This window comes from Bactrocera tryoni, chromosome 2, assembly GCF_016617805.1.
Source record: "Bactrocera tryoni isolate S06 chromosome 2, CSIRO_BtryS06_freeze2, whole genome shotgun sequence".
Classification (NCBI taxonomy): domain Eukaryota; kingdom Metazoa; phylum Arthropoda; class Insecta; order Diptera; family Tephritidae; genus Bactrocera; species Bactrocera tryoni.
Window position 1 is genome coordinate 73658776 of NC_052500.1, and position 12197 is coordinate 73670972.

At 34.0% G+C, this 12197-nt stretch overlaps 1 protein-coding gene across 1 annotated transcript in view; it reads left to right on the forward strand.

The window, feature by feature from the left end:
* The first annotated feature begins 720 nt into the window (after window positions 1–720).
* LOC120769340 overlaps window positions 721–12197 on the forward strand; it is a 40023-nt gene continuing 28546 nt past the window's right edge. Inside the window, exon 1 of the mRNA XM_040096297.1 lies at window positions 721–1110. The gene's annotated coding sequence lies outside the window, so the exon portion shown is untranslated. The remainder of the gene's footprint in view (window positions 1111–12197) is intronic.

Consider the following 12197-nt stretch of genomic DNA (forward strand, 5'->3'; position numbering starts at 1 on the left):
GTTCACCGTTCTATGGCATTTGAATTTGTTTAATCGCAAAGAACCTGGAGGTATTGTCAATTCTGAAACATTCTCAGAAACCGCAACGTCATATACCCGACAAAGTTGCAGTAAGTGAGTGCCTTCCATCAGTACAATAGAAAGCGAAATAATTTGGTACGAATCAAAGCTAGTATTTTAAAGCAAATCCCAAAGTGAATAGTGGCGCTTGAAAGTGATACAAACATGCCATAAATATTTCGAAGTGCATGCCATTTGTGCTGCCATCTAATAGCGCATGCAACAAAATCGTAAGCAATCGTAAGCAGCAAAACACTTCTACGTGGGCGTTATACCACGAGTATTACTAGCAGCAACTCACTTTCCGCTGGTTTTGTATTGCCGTTGCTGCCGCTGCCACTGCTGTTGAGGTGATCGTGTTGCTTGCCGCCACTCACAGCAGCAGCAACAACACGCCAGCGATACGTTTGCGAACAAGCGAGCGATGCCGAACACTCACTTAGCCACTCAGCAGGTAATGCCATGAGTAGGCAAGTCAGAGCACACAAGCGTACAAACGCACAATATTTTTACGTGTATCTAGCGTGGGCAAGAGCATGCTTATTGGCCTGGCTAACTTCTCTTTGCGCTGACTTGGTTGGCTGCAGATCGTACGGCAGCAAAATTAAGAACTTTGTTGCCTCTTAGCGATCTGCAGCTCAACCAGTCTACGTTGATACGTTGACCGCAACGGTTTGTTTTTACGTTTACTACGAGTACGCGTACGAGATTACGAGTAAATCGAAAAGGAATTAATTCTAAGTGGTATTCTTAACGACTGATCGCGTGTTGCCTACATGTGTGTGTATGTGTTCAAGGTGAAGGACCAATCAAAATAAACGAAAGTGCGAATGTCATAAAAATCGCTTTGAAGTGTTGATTGTTTCGATTTCGGCGAAAAGTGTCTATCCGGTGAAAAGGTGGCGCTCATTGCAGATCGGTGGAAAGATATAAAATTGCCATTAGAGAAAACGTTTATGTGTTCACAGTGAAGATTTGTTGTTAAACAAATAAATATTTATTTGAAGCACATCAATAATTGTGGAGCGTTTTTGCTAAAATCTGCAAAGGGTGAGGAAGCTTTACAGTAATAATATAGCTAAGAAGTAGTTATAATAATAAATGGACGACAGGGAAGTGGGTGTGTTATACTAATTAAACACTGGTAAAAGTCGGCGGTCTCCTTTGTACGATACTGGTCTGTCTGGGTTTTGTACTATGGATTTAAATCCTCCTTGATATATGTATAAATCTCAATATATGTATGTAGCCTGGAAGAAGCCGGAGGTCTCTTTACATGAGACAGGTCTTTGGGAGTTTTGGACTATAGACTAAAATGCTCCTTGATATGTAAATATCAATATTGCATGAAATAAGTCGGAGGTCTCCTTTATATGAAACTGATCTCTGAGAGTTTTGAACTATTGATTTAAATGCTCTTTGATACATAAATCTAAATCCTCTAAATTTATTACGATTTCTTGACTACCCTTTAACGGTACTTTTTATCTGTTTGACTAACTCTAGACCTATAAAAGATAATCTATTCATATTAGAAGGGTGTCTTACGTCCGAGACTGTTGTTTCCTTTTCATTGAGCCCCAACAACCCTGGGTTGATATGGTTTGCCTTCTCACTTTAGCTCGCCTTCAAACGTATGTTCTTGGTCTAGGACCGGAAGTCGTGAGCTGCTAGAGTCATATGTAAAAGAATCGTTTCTGGCCACTACCAAGTGAATGGCAATCAGAGAACTTTCCTCACTTGCGTTAACTTCTACACATGACTCCAACCACCTATTAAAAAGTGATAGATGCTTGGGGTTTCTTCTATTTCATTTGTATTTGTATGCCCCGAAAACGGTATTTTAAGTCTACCACGAAATTTTTAACAACGATAATAACCCTGTATAGCAGTGTGATGAGCTGTATCTATTTAGCCATGGAACCTGTTTATTATCCCCTTACTTGAACACTTATGAACTAAGTCCTGAGTTTTAGAGATATCGAGCTCAAATTTTGCACACGTCCTTTTCTCTTCAAGGAGCCGTTCATTTGTCGGAACCGTTCGATACCGGGCCACTCCAGCATATAGCCGCCATACAAACTGGCCGATTCAAATCAAAGTTCTTGCAAGTAAAACTTTTTGACAAGATTTTTTCACAAAATTTCGTACAAATTATTAATCAAGGAAATACTACATACAATCACCGAACAAAGTTTTCAGTTCGGACTACTATAGCATGTAGCCCCCATATAAACTGTCTGTTCAAAATCGATTCCTTGTATGGAAAACTTTTTTATTTGACCAGTTATCTACACGAAATTTGGCATGGGTTATTAAAAAAGACAACAGATTACTATCCAAATATATTGCTTAGATCAGAGCACTCTAGCATATAGCTGCCATACAAACTAACATAACAAAATAAAGTTCTTAGATGGAAACAAAAAATTGTTTGAAAAATTATCTTAAAAAAATCTGCGGCAAACTTTAGAATTCATAAGAAAAGAGAAGGGGAATCCAAGATAATTTTATTTACATAACTATTATACCAATTCGATACTGTCGTTTTACCTTCTAAAACGCATAATTGATACACTAATTCAAATCAAATCAACATGTATCTAATGAACATATCATTTTAGAATTTAGCATTTATTATATTTCTTTAATTTACTTTAATCTACTTTTAAAATGGAATTTAAAATTCTTTTGTAGCAATAATTTGCTGTCAACAAATGTATGCAAATTGTAAACAAGTGTAATCTGTCTTTTGTGAAATTTATGTGCTTTAGCGGTAATTGTATGCTAATTCATTCATATTAAATATATATGAACGCACCCTAATATCCACGTATTTATACACAACGACGTGTTCGAGGATTTTATTTTATTTCTTAAAATAAAATGCTTAAAAATTGAAAAAAGTGTTAAAAAATAGGGTTCAGCTTTATCAAGTCTATTAAGAATTTAGTTTTGCGCCACGGTACTTCTTTTTTATTAAAAAACGTTAGAAAAACTATTTTTTCGTATGTTTCTTTTTTGAAGAGGTTTTAAGGGGTTACATGGGTTTCTTCAGGTAAAAAACAGCCTTTTTCCAACAATGTTTTCCTCATATAAAAAATTAAATATCTTCTTAGAATTTTTTATTGTTACACGCATACTCTATTCACAAAGAAACTCTGAATTTTTTGGAAAACAAATATTTTAAACTCGGCCTTTGTGACGCCAGTTCCGATGACCTCTCGGAAAAAAGATACGCCCGCGTTAGCAGGATAACTTCTTACATGATCATCTAAAGTGAAAAAATACGTGTTTTAGATAAAACCTTAACTTAGAACTTGGACGAAGAAAAACAAAAAATAAAACTGAAAATTTGATTTTTGGCAGATATTTTTACAAAAAAAATTTAAATTTCAGTGAAAATTTCGCGACATTTTTTTCAAATTTATCCAAGTGCACAATTTCATGAAGATCGGATAAGACAATAAAAAATTGCGATTTTTTGCAACCCGTAAACGCATGTAACCCCTTAATAAAAAAAACATAAAGTTTATTTACCTAATTTTATACATCTTAATAATCGGGACTTCATTTCGAAAAAAATTGGGTTCGCTTGAACCACAAAGACTTGGCGTTATTAGCCGTCCAAATAAGATACCTTTTAGGATTGACCTCTTAATCTAACATAACCTATCCAGTAGCCGATCTCACGGAGAGCCTCCGAAAAAAAGACTTATTTTTTCGTCTTAAATTTTTCTCAAATATGTAAATATACCAAAAATAAGGAAAAAAAAATACTAAACTATATAACTACAGGTAAACATGAAAGACTGGTCAACATTTTTATTTTATATTATTATTCTAATTATTATACAAAAGCTTAAAAAATCGAGTTATAAAAATCTTATTTCTTCGATCATTACCTGACAAATATATCTAAGAAAGATAATTTGGAATCGTTTGGTCAAGAGGTTTTCCTCACCGACTCTGAAAACATGGTTTCAGAATGACGTGTTTAAGATTTTTGGAGATGATTCCACTCAAAAAACTCTTACAAATCCGATCATATCTCCGAAACTATTAGCGGTATTGACTTCAAACTAGATTCCGAGCAATTTTAAGTGTGTGGTCTTAACTAAACAATATGTTCGAAGATTGTATCAATGTCTTCGACAGTAACTCATTCGGGAAGATATCTTATCAAATAAAAAAGTTTTCCATACAAGGACTTTATTTTGATTGGTCAGTTTGTATAGTAGCTCCATAGACGTTATACTTTAGTAGTTTCGATAAATGAACAGTTACTTGGGAAGAAAAGGACGTGTGTGAAATTTCGGATCGAGATCTCAAGAACTAGGGGATTAGTTCGGAAACATGGCTAAATCTATTAATCAATTTGTTGGAACAATATTGTATATGCTCTTTTATATTCTCTCTATAGGGTTTCCGCAAATTTTCGGAGAATGCTTTCAAATTTAAGTTCATTTGATATATGTATAAGTAAGCAAATATATATTTGTTTTATTCAAAAGTGGATATAACACCTTAAAAGTGATCACCTTCCATTAACGAAAATTGAGTTTCTGTTTAGATTACATATGAAGTAGTACCAACAACCAGCCTCAGAAACACTAGTTATGCAACTGTTTCCAATTAGTTTACTCTATTACACCATTCTATACAATATAACATATTTATACATTCATATGTATAAAAGTAGTTATGTTTGTAAGCATACATACATACATATATCTCACTAGATCTTCGTGTGGCGCTTTGAATCATATTTCTATGGCAAATGTTGTATACAAACCACTTATTAATCGCTTGTGGGCGCTGAATTAAATAGCTGCTCTCTGCCACAGTCAAGTCATTTTAATTAAAACGATTAAAAATGCTTATTTGGATAATTTGATATTTTACGAGTAGCTTATGCGCGCATTTTGTGCGAGTTTGCACTCAATTCGTATGTAAAATATCGTGATTAAATTGCTTTGGACTTAATTTTGTTTGTTGGTTTTATGTGTTTTGTTTTGTTGAAAATTAGCTGGCAAAATGGAAACAAACATACACCTTATTTGTTTATTCTAATGTGATTATGTGGTTTATAGATTTTTATAGACAAATAATATTGATATGTATACAACTGTGCTAGAAAGTTTCTAACAAAAATTTTAAATATGTTATATTTCTGAAATACATTTTTCGCCTCAAGTTATTTCGCATCTTGTCAGTGCAAAATTATGCTACTTATTTCCATGCAAATCCAACAGATATTGAATACACGTATGAATTATATGGAAGACTGTATAAAATAAGAAAGAAGATATAGGCTATTTAAGGCACACTATTTTCGTCTGAAGAAATCATAAAAGTAAGAAATTAAGGTCAAAATGTTTCAAGAAACAAAAAATTTACCTAGCTCTCAAGGGCTTATATCCAGTTGAATTAATTAATTTATTTGCATTTATATCGAATTTACACTTATTTGAAAATATTCTTCGAAAATTAGAAAATAGTTTCTCTGAAAGCATTTGTAAGAAATTTTTAGGTTATTGTAACCGCCCCCAGGAATAAGAATTGTAACATCCAGAAGGAAACGTATGAGACCATATAAAATGTTTACGTAGATTGTGTTAAAAAAGTACCCGAAAATTGCAATTAAAACGCAGAATATTTAATTATTCATTAATATTTTGTTTTGTCGCCTTCAAAGTAATCCCCGCCAGACATAATACACTTATGCCAACGATTTTTCCAGTTTTCGCAACATTTTTTATAAGCACTTTTTGGGATGGCCTTCAGCTCCTTCAGCGAATCTTGTAGAATTGTTGACTTGTTTGCACGTCAAACTCATATATTTATGTCTCATCAGCAATTATAATGCTCTCCATAAATGTGGGATCAGAAATCGCATGATCAATCCTGTCCAAAGAGACCTGTTTATGGTACCCTTTTTTTAAAAAATTCAGCTTTATCGGGACGAGTCAAGCAAAAACGGGTTTAAAGCCCAAAATATCCACCAAATCATTCGAACAGAATCGCGAGGAAGGTCGATCTCCTAACACTTGCCTGACGACTTTTAAGCACCACATCCTTTATGTTTAATATTTTCATCAGTTGAAGAGGTCGAAGGTCGTCCAGAACGGGGCATGTCTTCAACGATCTCTTGACCGTCTGTATTTTTGATAAAACTGAATAACCGTAAGTCTTTTCTAACATTCGCCAACGAAATTTGAGACGAATTCTTTGTTCGATATTTTTATCTATTCTAAAAAATGTTACGCACTACTGAGGTGTACCGACTTAAGCAGCTAACAGATCTCGCTCATATTTGGCATAGTAATTAAGGTCAGTCCTACCAACTTTACAAAAATAAATTTTTTTGAAATAACATTTATTCGGGGAATTTTTTGATACAATGTATATGATCAACATAACGAGTTGAGTCGTTTTAGCCAAGTCCGTCTATCAATATATACGCGAACTAGTAACTCAGTTTTTGAGATATCGAGTTGAAATTTTACACACGGTGTTTTCTTCCAAAATGCCATTCATGTCGGCCCACTATAGCATATAGCTGTCATACAAACTGACCGATCAAAATCAACTTCTAGTAAGGAATATTTTGTATTTGTAAAAGGTATTAAGGCTTCAGTGCAAACGAAGTCAACGTTTTTTCTTGTTAATAATAGAAGAATAAAATTGTTAATAAAGAAGAATAAATTCTTAAGCAAAAAACGGCTTTTTTGGGAAAAAGTCATTTAGTCAAAAAACTAAATTTTGACAAAAATTAAATTTCCATACCTTTATTTATTTGTAGTAATAATATAATTTTTGTTTTTTGATTTTACTTAGTTTTAAGTAGCAAAACTTTCTCACCGCCGGATGTGTTTTCGAAGGCCCTTTTGAAAATGGCTACCGGATCAAGGGAATTCAAATTTTTTTATTACAGTTTAGTAAATTCTATATACTATAAGTACACTATTTTTATATACTCATAAATAATTTGCCTCTTAAATAAAAACAAACATTACAAGTGGATATAACCAATGGCCAATTAAAGACAAATGTATCTCTGTTCGAATTTATAGATTTTATATTTATTTGAGACAAATTCGCAACTTAATTGGCCTCTTTATAGCTGTAAAACTAGAGTCAAAAAATTAATCGGTTACCTCAATACATTTTAAAGCAGTATATGTGCTTTATACCAGTTGTCGTTCGATTCGCCACTCTTAAAGTCTTTCGGTGTATTACAAGGAATTTTAATTTGCTTTAAGAACGAGTTGACGTATAAATCTTTAACTTTCATGCCACATGTGTGTCATTTAGATGGCCGAATGGTGGCATGGTGGTTACATGAAATAATTACTCTAAAAATAGTATTTTATTATGAACACCCTTTGGGAAGACCTCATCGCAAAATTTAATTATTTTTCCTGATTTAATTATATGGTACATATTTTATATTTTTCTTCAAGATACACACATATGTATGATATGAGTACATATATTATGTATACATATATAAAAGTTATTTTTTCTAAACAGTATTACATTTAATCGAAATCTGTAACAGATCGTGACCTTGCTCAAAATATATTATTATTATCAATATTTATGTAGCGTATTTGTTTGTTTGGATGATGGCAAAAGTTTTACAAATTACTTTTTATTACAGCTTTGATTGTTTACAGCCGTGCATACACATATACATATATATTTATTACGAATGTAGGCACTGAAGGTTGCTTTTTATGTTTATTAATGTGCAGAAGCTACAGATAATTGTAGTTCTTAGATGCTTACATGTATGTACAAAAATGATAGCTTTAATCTAAATGATTTACAAAAAGACAGGAAGTATTTTATTGATGCATAAACCTTGATTGATAGATTTGGTGAAGCATAAATAATTTTTTTTAAATATTTTTTTATGTTTTGAGCACCTACTCTAGTTCATTCATTGGCTTGTTGAAGATTCCTCTCAATTTTCTGTATTTGACAAGTGGGAAAAATTAATCATACGATATAATAGGGCAATTCAGAATCTAGTGCAAATGCTCTTGCATATTTGCAATTGCAAATTCTCTGTACATTTTGTTAATGTAAAAGCATAATATAATATTTCAGCATATTACAATTATATAATAACACTAGGGGATCCGGCCACGCGTTGCTCTGGTATACATTTTATACTATTATTCATATAATAAACTATTCAATACAGGGAAAATTGTATTTATGAATAAAGACGAAAACGTTTTTGTCGGTATAAGAATCCAAAGGATTGTACTTGAGGTTTAGTTTTGAATATGTTCATACAAATAAATTTCATTAGAAAAAATAAGGAATTTAAGGCTGCTTTCTCAATGTTGCTTAATAGATTGTACTTAATAAATATCAACAATGTGCATGGTTAATGGAGATGTCCGCTTAATAGAGCGTCCATTTAATAGAGTATTTTTTAATTATGAACTGTTTTTACTATCCTATCTTCGAAGTTGGTTCGAACTGGACACAGTGTGCTAAATTTTACGAAAATGCGTTCAGTAGTTTAGGAGTTCATCACGGACAAACAACGTGACACGTATTTTTTATATTACATATATATAAAAATAACTTTATATGGACATATGTGTATGTGATTCAACAATTGTTTTGTATTCATGAGTGAGGTTTTCAGAAACAGGTGCATTACATACTTCAAGAGTAGTTAACCATGCTATAACAATTCTCTCGGTCTAGACACTTATATCTTATTCTTGCTGTCCTTTGCTCTATGATCTATTATATTTACACCGCTCGAGATTTTCAATTTAGATTTTGATCACTATTTGAGTCGAAAAAACATTCTTTGGCATTTATTTTTTGAAGATTATCTCTTTCTAATGTCGGTCGTGGCTATGTCTCAGATGATCCATCTGTTGAGACCAATTTTCGATGGCTCGTTTAAGCATTTCGACTGGTAACTGACGAATTACACGCGTGATGTTTTGCTCCAAGGCCTGAATCGAAGCGGGATTGTACGTATAGACTTTAGACTTTACACATCCCTAAGGGAAAAAGTAAAACAGTGTGATATCCCACGATCTTGGTAGCCAATCGACCTGACCAAAAGGTGAAATAATCCACTCAACGAAGTGTTCTCTCAATAAATGCATTGATTGATGCGATGTGTGGGAAGTGGCGCTGTCTTCTTAAAACCAAATGTCGCCGAGATCGCTTAGGCTGATCGAGCGACTTCAGTTTTTGCAAAAGCTGTATTTTAAACGCTTTCAATTTAAGGTCTCGACGTAAAATGCGCCAAGTCGTTCGTTAATCCGAGGAGTTGCTGCGAATGGCGAGTTGCTCTCAGCTACGGCTGCTATATTTTCTTCACTGCGTGCTGGCCGTGGTCTATTCTGTCGAATATTATCCAATAAGGAATGCTGGGTCTCAAGATGGGTGATGGTGCTGCGAATAGTACGCTCAGTAGGCCGATTATGTTGACCATAAGTTCTGCAAAGCGCGCGAAACACATTCTTTACCGAACGTGAATTTTCGAAATAAAGCTGAAGGATTTGTAAACGTTATTCAGGCGTAAGCCTTTCCATGATAAAATGCCAAAAAAGACTGAACAAAAATAACATGTCAAAAAAGGCCATTGAAAAAACTACCTCTACTTGTATCACCCGTTAGTATCAAAGTTTAAAAATGTCAATAATGTTTGATAAATTACATAATATGATTTTCGATTCAAAAAACAGATATCGGTCTTCTCATAGTACCCATATACCGAAATTATTAATTGAAACCAATCAAGATCATTCTTATAAGAGGAAATTGGTAACGAAACTTGTTGCGTTTCGTCCATAACTTCGTCTTATCACAAGTACTGTTTATCGTGGGTCTCTGCCGCTACAAAAACAACAAGAAGAACAAAAGCCGTGGTCACATTTTACAATTGTGGCATCTCAAAGTGTTTCACACTTCTTGAGTCCTCGCTTTCTTACGTTTTTGGACCTGCTGTTATTCTTTTTGTCTACAAAATTGATTGCTTTATCGCCTTTCTATTGCCAATTATGGTAAATTGATTATCTTGTGAATATTTATTTTCGCATTTAAAATAAATTTGTATACATATTCACGCATTAATTTGCATTTTTAAAAAGACATTAATTTTAAGCAAAAACGGGCATATAAAAACTAAACTTTGCTTAGACACATTGATTCACAAAATCATAAGCATTCTCACACACACACATCAATAAGCAATCACACACACATCCATTAAGTGAGGTTTGTTTACCTTACGCGCTTGCGTTGCTTTCTAAGCGCGTTCACTTGCTGTGAGTGTGCCTGGCCATAAAAGGTTAACTACGGTGTTAGTTTGTGAAGTTGATGCTGTTTTCACCACCTAACTTGTTGTTTTTGCATTGTATTTTGTTGTTGTTGTTATTTTTTTTCTACTATGACTCTTTTCGCCGCTGTTTATCTAACGAATTCGATTTGAAATCTATGCGTAGGCGCTTAAAGGTATTTCCGCGTGAATTGCTAAGCTGCGGTTTTACACACAAACACACATATGCGCATGCGCACATAGACAGCAAGTAGAAATGCCCGTATGCGAGTTCTAAACAAGTCAAAGAGCAAGGAATTGTTAATATTGGAATGAGTGTAATAATATTTTTTGTAGTTGTGATTATTCTTTTATAGCATAGGTGTATAGTATGTATGTATGTATGTATGTACGTATTAATGCCCAAAAAAATAAAATTGACAGCGTTTTGTATCGAATAAATGAGTGTCAGCGGCTTCTAGCGCCAAAGGGTTCACACTTAAGTGTATATACTCGCTCGATTCGTATTTGCCTTACATTAGCTCTTGGCTACTTATTACTATTTGGCGCGTAAAACGGAAGTGTTGCGCAAATCGCAAATTTATGACTGTCAATCCCTATATGCCAAATAAGTTTAGTATTATTTTGATAATTTTGCGGTTTTAGCGCAAATGGCGTGGGAGCTTACACAAGGGATTTGATGTTAGACAGAAAAATTGTTAAAAAAATAAAAAAAAATCTATATTTCTGCAGAAATGTTTAGATGAGTACACAAATCATGTTTTTCGACTTTTTTATTACTGGGATTAAAAATGTTATTGATTTTTTTTCCTGCTGCGGTATTTTACAAACAGTATTTGGGGCAAAATATTCATAAAAGAATAATGATTTATGCTCCTGTTAAATGGTAAGCTAATTTTTTCATATTCACTGGCCATTCGAAATCTTCGAGAAATTTTTCTTCTCCATTAAAAACTGCTAGATTTTTTTGAACCCTACCTCTTTCAAACGCTCTAAAAATTGGCCAAAATCGTAAAATTGAAATTTCGGTGAAGGCACCGAAGGCCATTCCAGGCGAGGCTTATAACTTATGTATGGAAAATTGGATAAAGCGTTGACGTGCTCATATATAGCTCCGGAGCCTATTTAAAATTCTATAATCGAAATTTGTATTAAAATTAGTGAAATTATTTTTTTGTTGATCAGATTTATTATAATTTTTAGTCTCTACAGCTGCATTCTAAACAAGCAAGCCAGGTTTATTAAGATGGCTTATACTATGATTGTAAGATCTATTGTCACTTATGGAATGGTTGCTTGAGCATCGAAGGCAACGTAGTCTTCGGTAGCCTTTCAACTATCGAAGCTGCAAAGACTCGCTTGCTTCTGCGTTTCAGGGGCAATGCGCACTTGCCCCACTGCAGCTCTTGAAGTCAACCTGGAGCTCACACCGCTGCATAAAGTGATTCTACAGGTAGCGAAATATACCATGTTGCTAATGGAAGCAGAGGGTGTTGGCAAAGAGAAGCTAATGTCGTCTCAACAAATGGAGGACCTCGAAGAAGACACACCACTGGCTCTTCTTCCAAAGAACGGCGTTACGAAGAGGGTTAACTTAACAAAGAAGTTTAGAGTTACTCTCGGCAGTAAGGCGGAGTAGAACGATTCCATGCTCGACATACTGCTGAGGGGCAGCACTATCCAGTGGTACCGCATATCAATGGAACATTTTCCGAGCATCTTTCAAGCAGAAGTCTTTGCTATAAGTCAGGAACAGAAATCAATCTCCACCGCTACTATCGCAACCAGCGTATCGCTATACATAACGATA